The sequence below is a fragment of the Callorhinus ursinus genome, unplaced genomic scaffold (assembly GCF_003265705.2).
Source record: "Callorhinus ursinus isolate GAN/ISIS: 27379988/994484 unplaced genomic scaffold, GSC_fseal_2.0 scaffold37, whole genome shotgun sequence".
Lineage (NCBI taxonomy): Eukaryota > Metazoa > Chordata > Mammalia > Carnivora > Otariidae > Callorhinus > Callorhinus ursinus.
The window spans coordinates 5519614-5533205 of record NW_027397099.1 but is presented as its reverse complement, the minus strand read 5'-3'; the positions used below and the strand labels follow the sequence as shown (position 1 = coordinate 5533205).

The 13592-nt window shown below is 47.8% G+C and overlaps 1 protein-coding gene and 1 pseudogene across 1 annotated transcript in view; one reads left to right on the top strand and one right to left on the bottom strand.

Annotated features, from left to right (window-relative positions):
- ZFP90 (ZFP90 zinc finger protein) overlaps window positions 1-13592 on the top strand; it is a 94663-nt gene that overhangs the window by 24623 nt on the left and 56448 nt on the right. The window lies entirely within an intron of this gene.
- LOC112836876 (myelin-associated neurite-outgrowth inhibitor-like) lies at window positions 6748-7295 on the bottom strand (annotated as a pseudogene).

The following is a 13592-nucleotide window of genomic DNA, read 5'->3' as shown; positions in this document are numbered from 1 at the left end:
CCTGACATCCTTGTTGGCACTTGCAGCAACCCTTGTGTGTGGAAAGGAAGCAGCCTTCCTGAGTGAAGCCAGCTGTTGTTGTTATCTTCATACCACGAGTGAGCAAAGTGAGGTTTCATAAGATTCAGTGACCTGCCCAAGGTCACCCAACTGGCTCACCTCAGAGTGCCTTAACTCCTGGGTCCAGAAAGGACCCAGACTCTCAGGCCAGCAGTTTCCACTCTATAAAATGCTGCAAGTTGCATGTGGAATTTTCCTGCCAAGAAGACAAACTGCAGCCCCGTGTTTTTTTATGGTTTCAAAGAAAAGCAACTTCAATGAATGAAAGGTTTCAAAGGGCATATTTAAGGTCTGGGGTGTAAGTCAAAGAACTAGGTGTGGGAGAGGCTGGTTTTCCCTTTGTCAGATGGATCTTGGCTTTATTTTTTCTTCTGCTTTTTTTGGTTCCAGAAAGGAAGTGCTCCTGGGGGTTCAGGGCTCAGTTCACAGCACTGAGACTGTGGAGGAAAGAAGGGAGGGGCTGCCTGATGTACATTCCCTTCAGTCCTGCTTGCGGGAGGCCCTCCACGGTGCCTCATCAAGACCCACGTTTCTCAGCCTGGTGTCCTCAGTCTCTTTTACCTGGTCCTTTCATCTGGTCTCTGTCCACCCAGCCAGGCTGGTGGCCTCAGGGACATCCACACCCTTTACCTGGTGTCCAGGCTTCTCCTCGTCCCTCAGTTTTGTGTACAGGTTGGGATGGGAGCTTGGTACCAGTCTGTGTAAATCCTTGAAAACCAAGAGACAGAAATAGAATGGTGGTTGCAAGGGACTTGGGGGAGGGGCAGTTGTCATTTAATGAGTACAGAATTTCAGCTTTGTAAGATGAAAAGGGTTTTGGAGATGAATGGTGGTGATGGTTATACAACTATGTGAATGTACTTTAATGCCATGGAACTGGACACTTAAAAATGGCTAAGGTGGCAAATTTTATGTTATGTGTATTTTACCACAATTGGGGAAGAAAAAAAACCCCAAAAAACCTTGAAAGCCGGCTTAATGCTTAAGAGCATGGGATCTCTGAGCCAGACAAGCAAACCCAGGTTTGTTGCTTTATGGTTGGGCAAACTTGGGCAAGTTAGTTCATTTGTCAAAGCCTATTTCCTCATCAATAAAACTGGGATGATGTTAAGATCAGCTTGTGGAGTAGCTGTGAGGAGTGGTTGGAGGTATTGCAGGGCCACGCAGTTGTGAATACAGTATCTGAATCTCCTGCCTTGGGGAGTCCAGCATTACTGTGGTTGCAGGGGAAGCCACTGGAAGGGGCAGGCAGTGAGGCCGGCTAGTGTCCAGCCATCTAAAGTGGACAAGTAGTGTGGGGGCTGTGTCGGGAGGTAGTGAGGGTGCCCTGGGTTTGGATGGTGATTTTCCATAGCCATGTGGAGCGGAGAACAAGACCCAGCTCCATCACACACACACACACACACACACACACACACACACACAGGTGCATGCACGATATGATGTTGAATCCTCTTTTGTGCTTTCTCTTCTCATCTTTTTTCATGTTTCTCTTTTGGACTGATTTTTTTTTTTTTTTTACTATTGTCTTTTTTCTCCTCTACTAATGAGAAGTTATACACTGTGTTTCTTTTTCTTTTTCCTTTTAGTGGTTACCTAGAAATTACCATATTCATACTTATCAAGGTCTAAATTTACTTTACTTTCCTCTTTGGTAGTGCAGACTCAAAACATCTTAACTGTTTCCCCCCTCATTATTGTTTTGTACTTTAATTCTGTCTTGTTTTACTATAACCTCACAAGACCTTATAATTATTATTATAGTATAAGCCAACATTTGTTTAGCTTTACCCACATATTTACCACTTTTTTTTTTTGGCTCTTCATATATTCTTATATCTCAGATCTTCCATCTGGGATCATTTTCTTTCTGCCCAACATACTTTCTTTACAATATCCTTTAATGAGAGTTCCCCAATTACACATTCTCTCAGTTTTTGTTTGTCTGAAAATGTGTTTGCTTTGTGCTCATTCATGGAAGATGTTTTCACTAGATGAAGAATTCTGGGTTGTCAGGTCCCTCCCACCCCAGCTTCTACTGTTGCCATTAATAAATCAGCTGTTAGCGTAAGGTATACTACTTTCTTTGCTTTTCTCTCTCTCTCTCTCTCCCTGTCTCTTCTGATGTGTGTGTTCTGCCATTTACTCTATCTGTTTAAATGTGTGTTTCTTTATTTTCCTCTTCCTTTTTAAAATTCTGCTTGAAATTCCTTGGGATTCTTAATGTCTGTGAATGGCGTCTCATCAATTTTGGAAAATTCTCAGCAAGTATCTCTTAAAGAATTCCCTCTCTCCATTCTCTCTCTCTTCTCCTCCTAGAACTCCTACTAATCACAGGCCACTCTTTTCCATGTCTCTGAACACTTCCTCCATATTTTCTATCTTTTTTTAAATACAAATGTTTATAGCAGCATGTTTCTTGTTTTTTTTTTAAGATTTTATTTATTTATTTGAGAGAGAGAGAGAGGGAGCACAAATAGGGGGAGGGACGGAGGGAGAGAGAGAAGCAGACTCCGTGCTGAGTGGGGAGCCCAACATGGGGCTGATCCCAGGACCCTGAGATTATGACCTGAGCCGAAGGCGGACGCTTAATAGACTGAGCCACCCAGGCGCCCCTGCAGCATGTTTCTTAATAGTCAGAAAAGTGGAAACAATCCATGTGTCCATCAACAGGTGAATGGACAAATAAAAGTAGCATATCTGCACAATGCAACACTACCCAGCCATTGTGGGAGTGAAGCACTGACACATGTTCCAACATAGATCAACTCTGAAAACTTTTATGCCGAGTGAAAGAAACCAGACACAAAAGACCACAGATTGTATGGCCCCATTTATATGAAACATCCAGAATAGGCAAATCCACAGAGAAAGTAGATCAGTGGTTGCTGGGGTCTGGGGGTAGGAGAGAATGGGGAATGACTACTAATGGGTATGGAGTTTCCTTTCTGAGGTAATGAAAATGTTCTAAAATTAGGTAGTGATGATGGTTGCACAACTCTGTTAATACACTAAAACCTACTAAATTATACACTTTAAAAAGATGAATTTTGGGGCGCCTGGGTGGCTCAGTCGGTTAAGCGACTGCCTTCGGCTCAGGTCATGATCCTGGAGTCCCGGGATCGAGTCCCGCATCGGGCTCCCTGCTCGGCAGGGAGTCTGCTTCTCCCTCTGACCCTCCCCCCCATCTCATGTGCTTTCTCTCTCTCTCATTCTCTCTCTCTCAAATAAAATAAATTAAAAAAAAATCTTTAAAAAAAATAAAAGGATGAGTTTTGCAGTATGTGGAGTCCATATTTTCCATCTTTTGATCTCTCTCTGCTCATTCCTCTTGCCTTCTTTTAATCCATCTGCCAGTTCACAAATGGTCCCTTTAGCTAAGTTTAATCTTCCGCTGTGTTTTAAAATCCCAATTATGGTATTTTTCATTTCTGGGAGTTCTGTTTGCTTCTTTCTCAGATCTGTTGGGTCATTCTTTATAGTTTCCTGTTTTTTGCAGATATTTCCAAGCTTGTCTTCTATTTCATTAAACATATTAAATACGGTTGTTTTATAATCTGTGCTTGGCAATTTCATTATCTGAAGGTGTAGGTTTGTGCTGCTATTTCTTGTCTCTTCTGGTTCTTGTTTGTTGTTTCCTTGTGTCCTTTGTTATTTCTGGGTTGTGTACCACCCAGTATACTGAAGAATTTATTAGTGGGTATTTGTTGAGGGCTGGGATGAAGATGCCTTCCCCCAGTGAGAATTTATACATCCTTCTGCGGGGTACCTCAGAGTATTAGCAGTGCAGAAGTACTTTGAACTAAGTTCATGACTTACTGAGGTTGAACTACCGCAGTGATGTGAATCTGGGCTGCTACTCTGTGTGAAGGTCAGCTTGTGGCCTAACTTCTCAGGGAGGCCCTCTTCCCCTTCTTTTGCATTCCCTGGGTCTGAGGCCTTTAGGGTGCCAGCTTAATCTGGGAGGGTCTTCTGATAGATTCCTGACTTGGGACAGGTCCTGAGTTTTGACATTTGTCCACATTGCCCCTCAAGGCCATTAAAATGGAGAGTCAGATGTGCCTGTATCAGTAAACACAGAACCAGGACTTCAGCATTCTTTACGTCTCTAGGTTTTTGCCTCTCCTTCCATTTTGACCTTATTCCTTTCTCCCTTGTCAGTTCTTCAGTGTTCTCAAGAAGGCATTTTTCATGTTTTCTACAGTATTTTTGGTTATTTTCAGCAACTATATTCCCTAAAACAGAAGTTGGCAGATCTTCTCATGCTATTTGACCGTGAATAGGTCACTTCCCTTCTCAGGGGAGGTGCCTGACCACCAGCTCCAGTGCTGGGAGCATGCAGGGCCTCTCGGGGAGTCTGGACTATGGCCTCAGTAGTATCTCTGGAAGTGCCCACATCAGGCCTGTGAGGATGTTAGACTGCAGATTGTTTGGGGTGACTTGGCTTACAAGCTGAACCTCTGAGAAAAATTCTCCCCCTGGGTCTGGAAGGCCACTGGTGAGTGTCTATTCCCAGAGGAGTTGGCTTCCTGGGGCCAGGAGGCCAGGAGTGTCCATCTCTATCCTGGGAAGCTGGAATAAGGGATTCCCCTGGGGGCTGTTCAGGCTCTTCCTAAAGTCAATTCTGACCTTTCTTCCCTACTCCATTATAGTCCTCCAGCCGGACCACCCCTGCCAACCCAGGGCATAACAGTTCTCCCTAACACCAGAGGGTTTGAATGTGGATTACATTTCCTCCTTAATAAGAACTCCCAAAGCTCAGCTGACACTGCAGTATCCTGTTCCTCGGCCCTTTGGGTTGTTGGTAGGGCACCCGCTGTTCCTCCCTGAGCTTAACCTCAGTCATTCCTATCCTTATGGCCCTTACACCAATTCCCTGGGAGGTGAGATCTGGCCCAGCAGGCTGGACACGTCCACTCTGACACTGTGCATGACATGGTCCCTGTCCAGAGAGACCTTTCTACATTTCAGTCGGGTGGGGTGGGCAACAGGCTGGAAATTATTGCACTGGCTATGGAGCAGTGCAGGTCTGGAAAAAAGAAAAGTTCTATGATCCTAAATCATTATAGACTACATTATAGAATGCAACCACTTTCCTATCAAATGCAGCACTTTTTGCCATTTAGCCCATATGCTTGTATACAATAGATAGCTTTTTTTTTTTTAAGATTTTTATTTATTTATTGAGAGAGAGAGAGAATGGTAGAGAGAGAGCATGAGAGAGAAGAAGGTCAGAGGGAGAGACAGACTCCCCGCTGAGCAGGGAGCCCGATGCGGGACTCGATCCTGGGACTCCAGGATCATGACCTGAGCCGAAGGCAGTCGCTTAACCAACTGAGCCACCCAGGCACCCAATAGATAGCTTTTTAAATAAGCTCAAACAGCTTAAAAAAAAAAAGGTGCATGCCCTTACAAAATGGAAGATGAGATTCAAATGCAGATAAAATGTATCAATTAAGGAGCCCTAGTCAGTCCCTGGGCTGCCACAGTTTATACCTTTAGAGAAAACAACCATTCTCCAAAGGTTTGGCTACATCCTAATTATCCAGTGGGGAATTGGTGTGTCTTTGGAGGAAAACATTACTAAGGGCTTATAGCATGAGCTATCTCCAAGAAATTCCCTGCAGAGGCACAGGGAAGAGAATTAGGCCAGTGCCAAACTCAGGCACACATTCTTGTATCAACAGGCAAACATCACTGCATCCTTTTTTTTTTTTTTTTTTTTAATCTGGGAGTTTCTCTGGGATTCTTTGAATAACAAAGTTTGTACTTCTTTTAAGGCACTTCTTATCTCATATGTTAAAATATTTCTCTGAGATTTGTTCATGTTGTTTTCTTGGACTGGGCTGCCCTTTCTCCCTTTATCTGCCTGGCAAACCTCTGTTTATTACTCAGAGACTCCTCAAGTGGCCCCTCCCCGCAAAGCCTTCCCTGACCCTTGACACTCCCAGTAGAAAGACCAGCTCATCTAATTCTGCTGGGGAGTGAAACATGAATGAGAATGATATAAACCAGGTGCTATTCCCACTTTGCTCCCGGTACACCTGTTCTGGAACATTCTTTGATCATTTCATAGAGCACTCTGAATTGTGTTTCACGGCATCTGTGCTGTGAGACCTTTACGCTCACCCTCACTTTCCACATCCCCAAGCACCCTCACTGGACCTGGCTTTCAGGCTGTGAGGGTCAGTGAGTGTCTGAGAGCTGGCTGCAAGCCTCTTTCAGGTAAGATATTCATCTCTCTTCCTTGAGATATCTAGTAAAGGGCCTCACATGCGCCAGGTACCCTAAAAATATTTGTGAAATGAACAAAAGGAAGTGAATTACAGACCCTTTGCAATGGAAGATACTGAGGTACCAAGAGTCTTAGCAACTTTTTTAAGGTAGAGTGTGTGGGGTTTTTGTTGTTTTTTTTTTTTTTAGATTAATTCTCCCCTTTATCATTACAGTTAGCTAAAAAATTGCCAGGCAGCCCACAAAAACAGGATTTGCCTTAAGACCAACCCACAGAGTTAGTTGGAGACTAATGGCGCTGGGACCTGCTGGGCTGGGCCACCAGTAGTGTTTAGCTAAGTGTCGAGAGCATTAAGAAGAAAGTCCGGGCTGGAGGTGTAAGGTGTGCAGCCCCAGCTGTGGAACCTCCATGATGTGACTGCACATATCCATCCTCACACATTTGCAGGGTGATCACCACTGAGAGTGTACATAGCTGTAGATGGACGTTCCCGGGGCCCAATACGTGGGCACGGTGACTATGTGGGGGACAACAGTAGTTGGGGAGAGGGCGGTCAGCAGGATACCTGTCGACATGACCAGAATGGTCCCAGCCACCATGCCCATGGTGACACTGTTGCTTCTAGGTGGAGGGATGGAGGGATGGGAGCAACATACACTGTCACCTGCATGCGGTTGGGCTGCAGCCCCTTGGTGTAGTGGATGACAGGCGAGGTATACGGGGGCTGTGTGTAGTCCGTGCCTTGCTGTGTGTCAGGACTCTGCTGGGAGTAGGCACTTTGCCTGGGGTCCACAGCGGTCTGGTAGGGGTTGGGGGAGGAGGAGTATGGTGGCACTGCCCCAGCGGTGGGAGAACAGGATACTTTGTAACGTGTGCCAGAAGTGTAGCCTGTTTGGGAGCTGCAGCTGCGTAACCCATGGGGAAACCAGTTGGATTACCACTTCCTTTGGCATTTGCATAGTGAACCCCCAGAAAAAGCAGGGCTATAAACAGGATTCATGATTTCAGGAACTGCCCACGCCTTCTGGTCCGCACCCAGCTCCACCTCCTTCAGGCCTCCAGTGGCCCGGTCAGCCCCACCAGACAAAGCACAGCCAGGGTTCCTCCCGTGGGCACTGCCAGGCCATACCCTGCCCAGGCGCCAAGCGACCCTGAGCTGCAGGCCTGAACTTGGTGCCACCCCTAGAGTGTGGGGGCCCTAGAATGAGTTTGTAGGATTTCACTTTGGGATGCTAGCTTGAGAAATTTTCAAGCGACGTGACATTAGAAGGCCCCTCTCCAAGAGAGGTGCCACAGGATACCTTCTAGGAGAGGCTGACCTTTAATAAGCCCTTTGGTGGAAAACCAGTTACTAAACCAGCTTGGAGGGAACCCGAGAGCAAGCGGCTCATGGCTGGTTCTGCCCCAGAGTAAATAATGGGATCAGCCCCAGTGGTGTCACTTACATTTTGAAAGAAATATTTCATTTATAATCATCTGCCTGTAGCATCAGAAAATAGTTTGATGGTCATTGGACAAATGATGCGTTTGTGCCTTGGCTCCAGGCTTGTTCCCCCCAGGCAGAGCCTCTGGCTCTTGGCTGCCCTTCCTTGCCAGTATGCTCCAGTGGTGCAGGGACTTTCAGCCCCTGGCACACACATATGTCTTTAGTTCCCAACCTAGAAGCTTGTGGGGCATCATTTCTGGGTATTTATCCTCCCACATTTGATCCCTGAAGAATGATCTCCCCTGGGCCTCCTGTACTTGGCCTTGGCACTGTTCCCTGATTGATCAGGCAGAGTGGGAGCTCTCTTCTGCCTGAGTGGCCCAGCTCCCGACATAAACACCAGTTCATCTTAGGCTACAGCTGAATGGCAATGCCAAGACTGCAGGGCTAGGTGGAGAAAATGTCACCCCTACACAGTCAACCAGCCAGGGGCCTGCTTAGGACCCCTGAATCCATGGAGGAGGAAGAGGCCAGGACTGCTGGGCAGTTACCCAAGGCATCAGGAGCTCATGGGTTCCCTTTGCAGTGGTTCTCTCTCACTGTGTCCAGGAACCACTGCAGGGTCTGCCGTCCATTCCACCTCTCCAAGCTGCTAACTGCAGGTATAGTCTCAGAGGCCATTTTTCACCAGATGTGGGGAATGCAGACAAACAAACAGATGTTGGAATTTCCTGATGAGTGTTGTAGCAGAGGCCTCAGCACCCCTGTGCCAAAGCTCCTTATGTGGGGAAGCAGGGGGCCCACCTTACCGAACCCCACCCACCTGAGGATCTAGCTGAATCCTGATCGGTGCAGTCTCTTCTCTTCCCAGGGGAGCTGGGAAAGGGGAAGGCTGTGCCTCCTGCCCTCTTCCCGGCTCTTCCCACCTCTTAGCTCCTGTTCTGAACCTCTTATATCCCACCCCATGCTGACCCGCCCCACCTTCTTGGGCATATTGAATTCACTGAATAAAGCTTCATAGATGCCCATGGGCCTGACACAGACAGGACAGGGATGGATGTGACACTGTCCTTAGCCTCAAGGAGGCCACAGTCTGCCGGGACAAACAGATGCTAACAGCAAATTGGGCACTTGGCTGTGGAGCACAGTGGAAGATGCTGTTCACAGGGACCTGCTACGGTTGGGAAGGCTTCTGTGGAGAGGGCATTACTGAGCACGACCTTGACAATAGAGTAGGAGTTCTCTGGGTGGTTGAGGCAGGAGACAGCCCTGCCAGTGGAGGGGACAGCATGCACAAGTGTAAAATAGCATGGCACGTTCCGGGAGCCACGACTGGTGGATTGCCACACAAGAGAGATACAAGAGATGAGGCTGGAGAGGGTGACCAGACTACTAGAAAGGCCTTGCAGACCGAGTTGGGTGCTCATGGTATTCTGAGGGCAACAGAAGACTGCAGTGAGGGTACAAGGAGACTCTGCCCTTTCTCCTTCTTTTTTTAAAAAAAGCTTTATTAAGTTATAATTAATATATATACACTTTACTAAGTTGTATATAATATTCATTAAGTACTATGTAATATATATAAACTGAACGTACTAAAAAAGTGTACAATGTAATGAGTTGTTTTTTTTTTTTTAAGATTTTATTTATTTATTTGACAGAGAGAGAGAGACAGTGAGAGAGGGAACACAAGCAGGGGGAGTGGGAGAGGGAGAAGCAGGCTTCCCGCTGAGCAGGGAGCCCAATGCGGGGCTCGATCCCAGGACCCTGGGATCATGACCTGAGCCGAAGGCAGACACCCAACGACTGAGCCACCCAGTCTCACCAATGTGGTGAGTTTTAACATATGTATACACCTGTGATACCATCACCACAATCCAGATAATGAATATATCCATCACTCCCAAAAGTTTCCTCGTGTCCCTTTGTCGTCTCCCTCATCCCCACTACCTCTAGGCAACCCCCCATCTGCTGCCTTGTCAGTACAGCTTAGTTTGCACTGCCTGAATTTTACATAAATGAACTCATTCAGTATGTAATATTTTCGTTGTTCTTATCACTCGGCATAATTGTTTTTGAGATCCATCCATGTTGTTGTATATATTAACAGGTAATTCCTTTTCATTGCTAAGTATTAGTCTTTTGTATGGATAGACAATTTGTCTATCTTCAGCTATTGATGGGCATTTAGGTTGTTTCCAGTTCTGGCCTACTACACATTAAGCTGCCATGGATGGGGCGCCTGGGTGGCTCAGTGGTTAAGCGGCTGCATTCGGCTCAGGTCATGATCCTGGAGTCCCGGGATCGAGTCCCACATCGGACTCCCTGCTCGGCAGGGAGTCTGCTTCTCCCTCTGACCCTCTTCCCTCTCGTGCTCTCTATCTCTCATTCTCTCTCTCTCTCAAATAAATAAATAAAATCTTTAAAAAAAAAAAAAAGCTGCCATGGATGTTTGTGTGGATATGTGCTTTTATTTCTCTCGGGTAACTATCTAGGAATGCAATGGTCATGTCATATGACAGATGTATGTTTAACTTTTAAAGAAATTGCCACACTGTTTCCTAAGTGGCTGTTTGATTTTGCAGTCCTATCTCAGACATACCTTCTTCTGACTGGCTACAAACTGCAGGATGAACCTTCAGAACTGAGTCTCCATGTGCGTTTGCCCAGCTTGTGACTACGCCTGAAGGCTTGAGACATGTACTCCTTGGGACCAGGAAAGGGAAGGAGGGTATCCTGGGATTCTTTCCTAAAGATGATGTCAGAGACTTGGCATCATTTCGAGAGGCTTGTTTGTCATCGATACTGCCTCAGGAGCTGGGGGAATTGAGTAGCACTGAAGAATAATGAACTAAGGGCACCTCTAGCTCAGAACTTGAGAAAATCCCTTTGGACCTAATGAGGCCACAATCCCACAGATTAAAGCCCAAATTCCACAGAAATGAATTTTTGTGTAAATAAATGATTTCAGAAGCTTATATGGGGGCACCAGCCAGCTGTGGGAATGGCTGTGGTCTCTGATTCAGAGCCCTGTTCCGGAGAAGTGGCATCCTGGCCAGATGGTCAGGAGGAACCATAGAACCAAGGGCTCCAGAGCCCCGGGGACCCCCCAGGTGAAGGTTGCTAATCTAGGTACATTCCCCACAGGTCAGAGCTATGGAGCAGCATCCAGGACTAGAGGGCAAGACCAATGTCCATGTCCTTCTGGCCACTGCTGGGACCTGACCTTTCCGGCTGCTCCTATCTGTAGGGTGTGAGCCCCACCAGAGTTATGAGTGTGCTGTTCATTCATTCACATTCATTAGTACCTCTTTGGAACCAGAGATGACTCAGGCAAATTGGGGTCAGGTTATGAAATCCTCCAGTCTCTGCCAGGTCTTTGGGTGGATTGTAAAGAAGGGACACAAAATAGTGATTAGATCAGGCTTGTGTTTTAGAAAGGGACCCTGGCAGCCAGTGTGGAGGTTAGACTCAAGTGTGGGTAGTTCGTGGGCAGGGAGGTCATTAGGAAGAGGCGAGGGAAGATCTGAGCAGGCAGCAGCAGTGGGAGGATGAGGGACTTGGGATGGATATGTGGATGAGAAAGAGAAGAGTCAACCCCACCCCATGGCTGCCAGCTCTCTTCTCTCATGGCTTTAGGGACGTTGCTATCTCCCAGTTCCCACCAACCACGGATTGCATAAATAATAAATACATGAAGGCTGTTTGGAGGGATAGAAGGATGCTGTGTGGCTCCACCCATGCTTCTATCACCTGCCTAGCAGGCATCCTTCACTGAGGTGAGGATGGGAACTGCAGGTGTCCTCCTGGTTCAACAGGATGTCACTGACTCATGTCTGACAGCTCTCAGCATGGACTGACTCAGGGAGGCTCAGTTAGTCACCTGGGCAACAAGGGCACTGTGGTCCCTTCTTGCCCCAGATTCCTAAAGCAGTGAGGGGCTCCCAAAACTTTAAACCTTTAGGAAGGAAAGGCCTCAGTTTCTCATGAAGACCTCCTCCTTGGGGCAGAAATGGAGGGGAAGAGAAGCCAGAGCTTGGTAGGGAGATCAAAGGTCTCCGCTTGATCCCTGTTAATGAAGTGGGTCTTAGTTGTGATCACTGAGTGTGGATATCATGTGACCTTTGTCTGGTTAAGCACAGTGAGTATAGCACTGATGAGGTATGTTTCTGTGGTTTTTACTGACCTGCTGAAAGCTCCATCCACAGGGGACCTCAGAATGGTGTTCCCCATAACCAGAGTTTACCCTCAAAATAGTGTGGAGGGGCAGAGGAGGAGGGATGGAGGGGTTCTGAGCAGGGGCCACTGGAGCTGTGTGATGTGGAGGAAAGAGTGCTGGTGACATGTGGGAAAAGCCTAGAGTCCTGGGTTCCGGTCCCCTTTGCCATGTCCCCTGGGCGACCACAAGAGGGAATCACTTCATCTGTCTCAGCTGATCTGGACTCTGATCACAGAGGCTGCAAGTCAGCGTCTATGTCTGTGTTCCCTTGTCTTTAATCTGGGCCCCAAGAGGTTCAAAGCATTGGGCACAGACCCTCTGAACTGGGTTTGTGAAAAGATAGATCAGAGATGTTCACTTTGAACAGCTCAGGCTGTGACTTGTTGGCCATTGATGCCAAGTGTTGAAAGTGAGTGAAGGGCTAAAATTCTAAATCTGGGGCCCAGCCCTTAGCTTGCAGCCCAAATTCCACAGAATTTGATGGAGGTTTGATTTGGTCATGAGGAACATGATTGTGCGTGGTCATTTGCTCCTGGCCCAGGGGCTGCTCACAAGTCTTTTGAATCAGTCTTAGTGTTTCAGAGCTGGGAGAGCACTGAGTGACTTCCTCTCAACCCTTTGTTTGATGTGAGAGGAACCAGAGGCCCAGAGAGGGTGGAGGAGCAGCGGAGGCCCTGGCCAGAAATGACCAAGCTTGTCCACATGGGCTCTGAGGGCTCCTGGGGGACCTCAGTGCTTGATGTTCTGGGCTGCTATACAGGAGGCACCCAGTGGTCACTGACTCGGAACAGCCTTGGCCCTGTTCCCTGCCCTGTGGCACCACCAGCAGGGCCCTCCTGCCCTTGTCCGTTGAACCTTTTAGAGAAGAGAGCCTGCCTGGTCTTGCCTAGTTGGTGAATGGCCTTCTTCTCTGCCAGGCTATTGCAACAATAGCAGCAGCAGGAGCGGGGAAAGTGGTTTAGGCACAGACAATGGAGGTGAGGAGCCCAAGGGTGGGGAGGGGACAGCAGAGATCCAGTGCTAGAAGATAAGGTTTATGATGAGCTGGGTGGTGTGTGGCCCACAGAAGAGATAGCCCCGTTGTTGTTTTTCTCGGTCCAGGGCACTTGCCTGGATTTGATGATAAAAACCAGAGCCAGGCCTCAAGTGGTGGTGCCAGCCTGAGAAATCCAGGGAAGGAGGCCTGGCGATGAGCTGTTTGGCCCCCGGCCAGATGGTACAGGTGGGGCATCCCTAGACCCAGGGCATGAATTCCTGCCAATGACTCAGGAACTTTAGAGCCGAGGGCACGCTGTAAATCTCCACAGCTCTGCCAAGGCTCCTACCTGGGTGATGGCCTCAGGTGAGTGAGGAGGAATGCGGAAGATCTGGGTAGGGCATGGCCCGAGGAGGGCGGCTGTGATCTTTGTGCTGTATTTGTGCAGCAAACCCTCCGCCAGGCCTCCTGGTGCCACCTGGGAGCTGTAGATGTGGGATGTACAGTCCACAGTGACGTGAGTCACCTACACAAAGCTTCTGGGATTTTCTCTGTATCCTCCATGCCCTGCCTTCTCAAGCAACCTGGCTGCTTGCTGCATGAGTGATGGAAAGGGAGGAGCAAGCAGCCACACAGGGGGTCCCTCAGCTCCCAGGCCTTCCACCCACAAGAATGG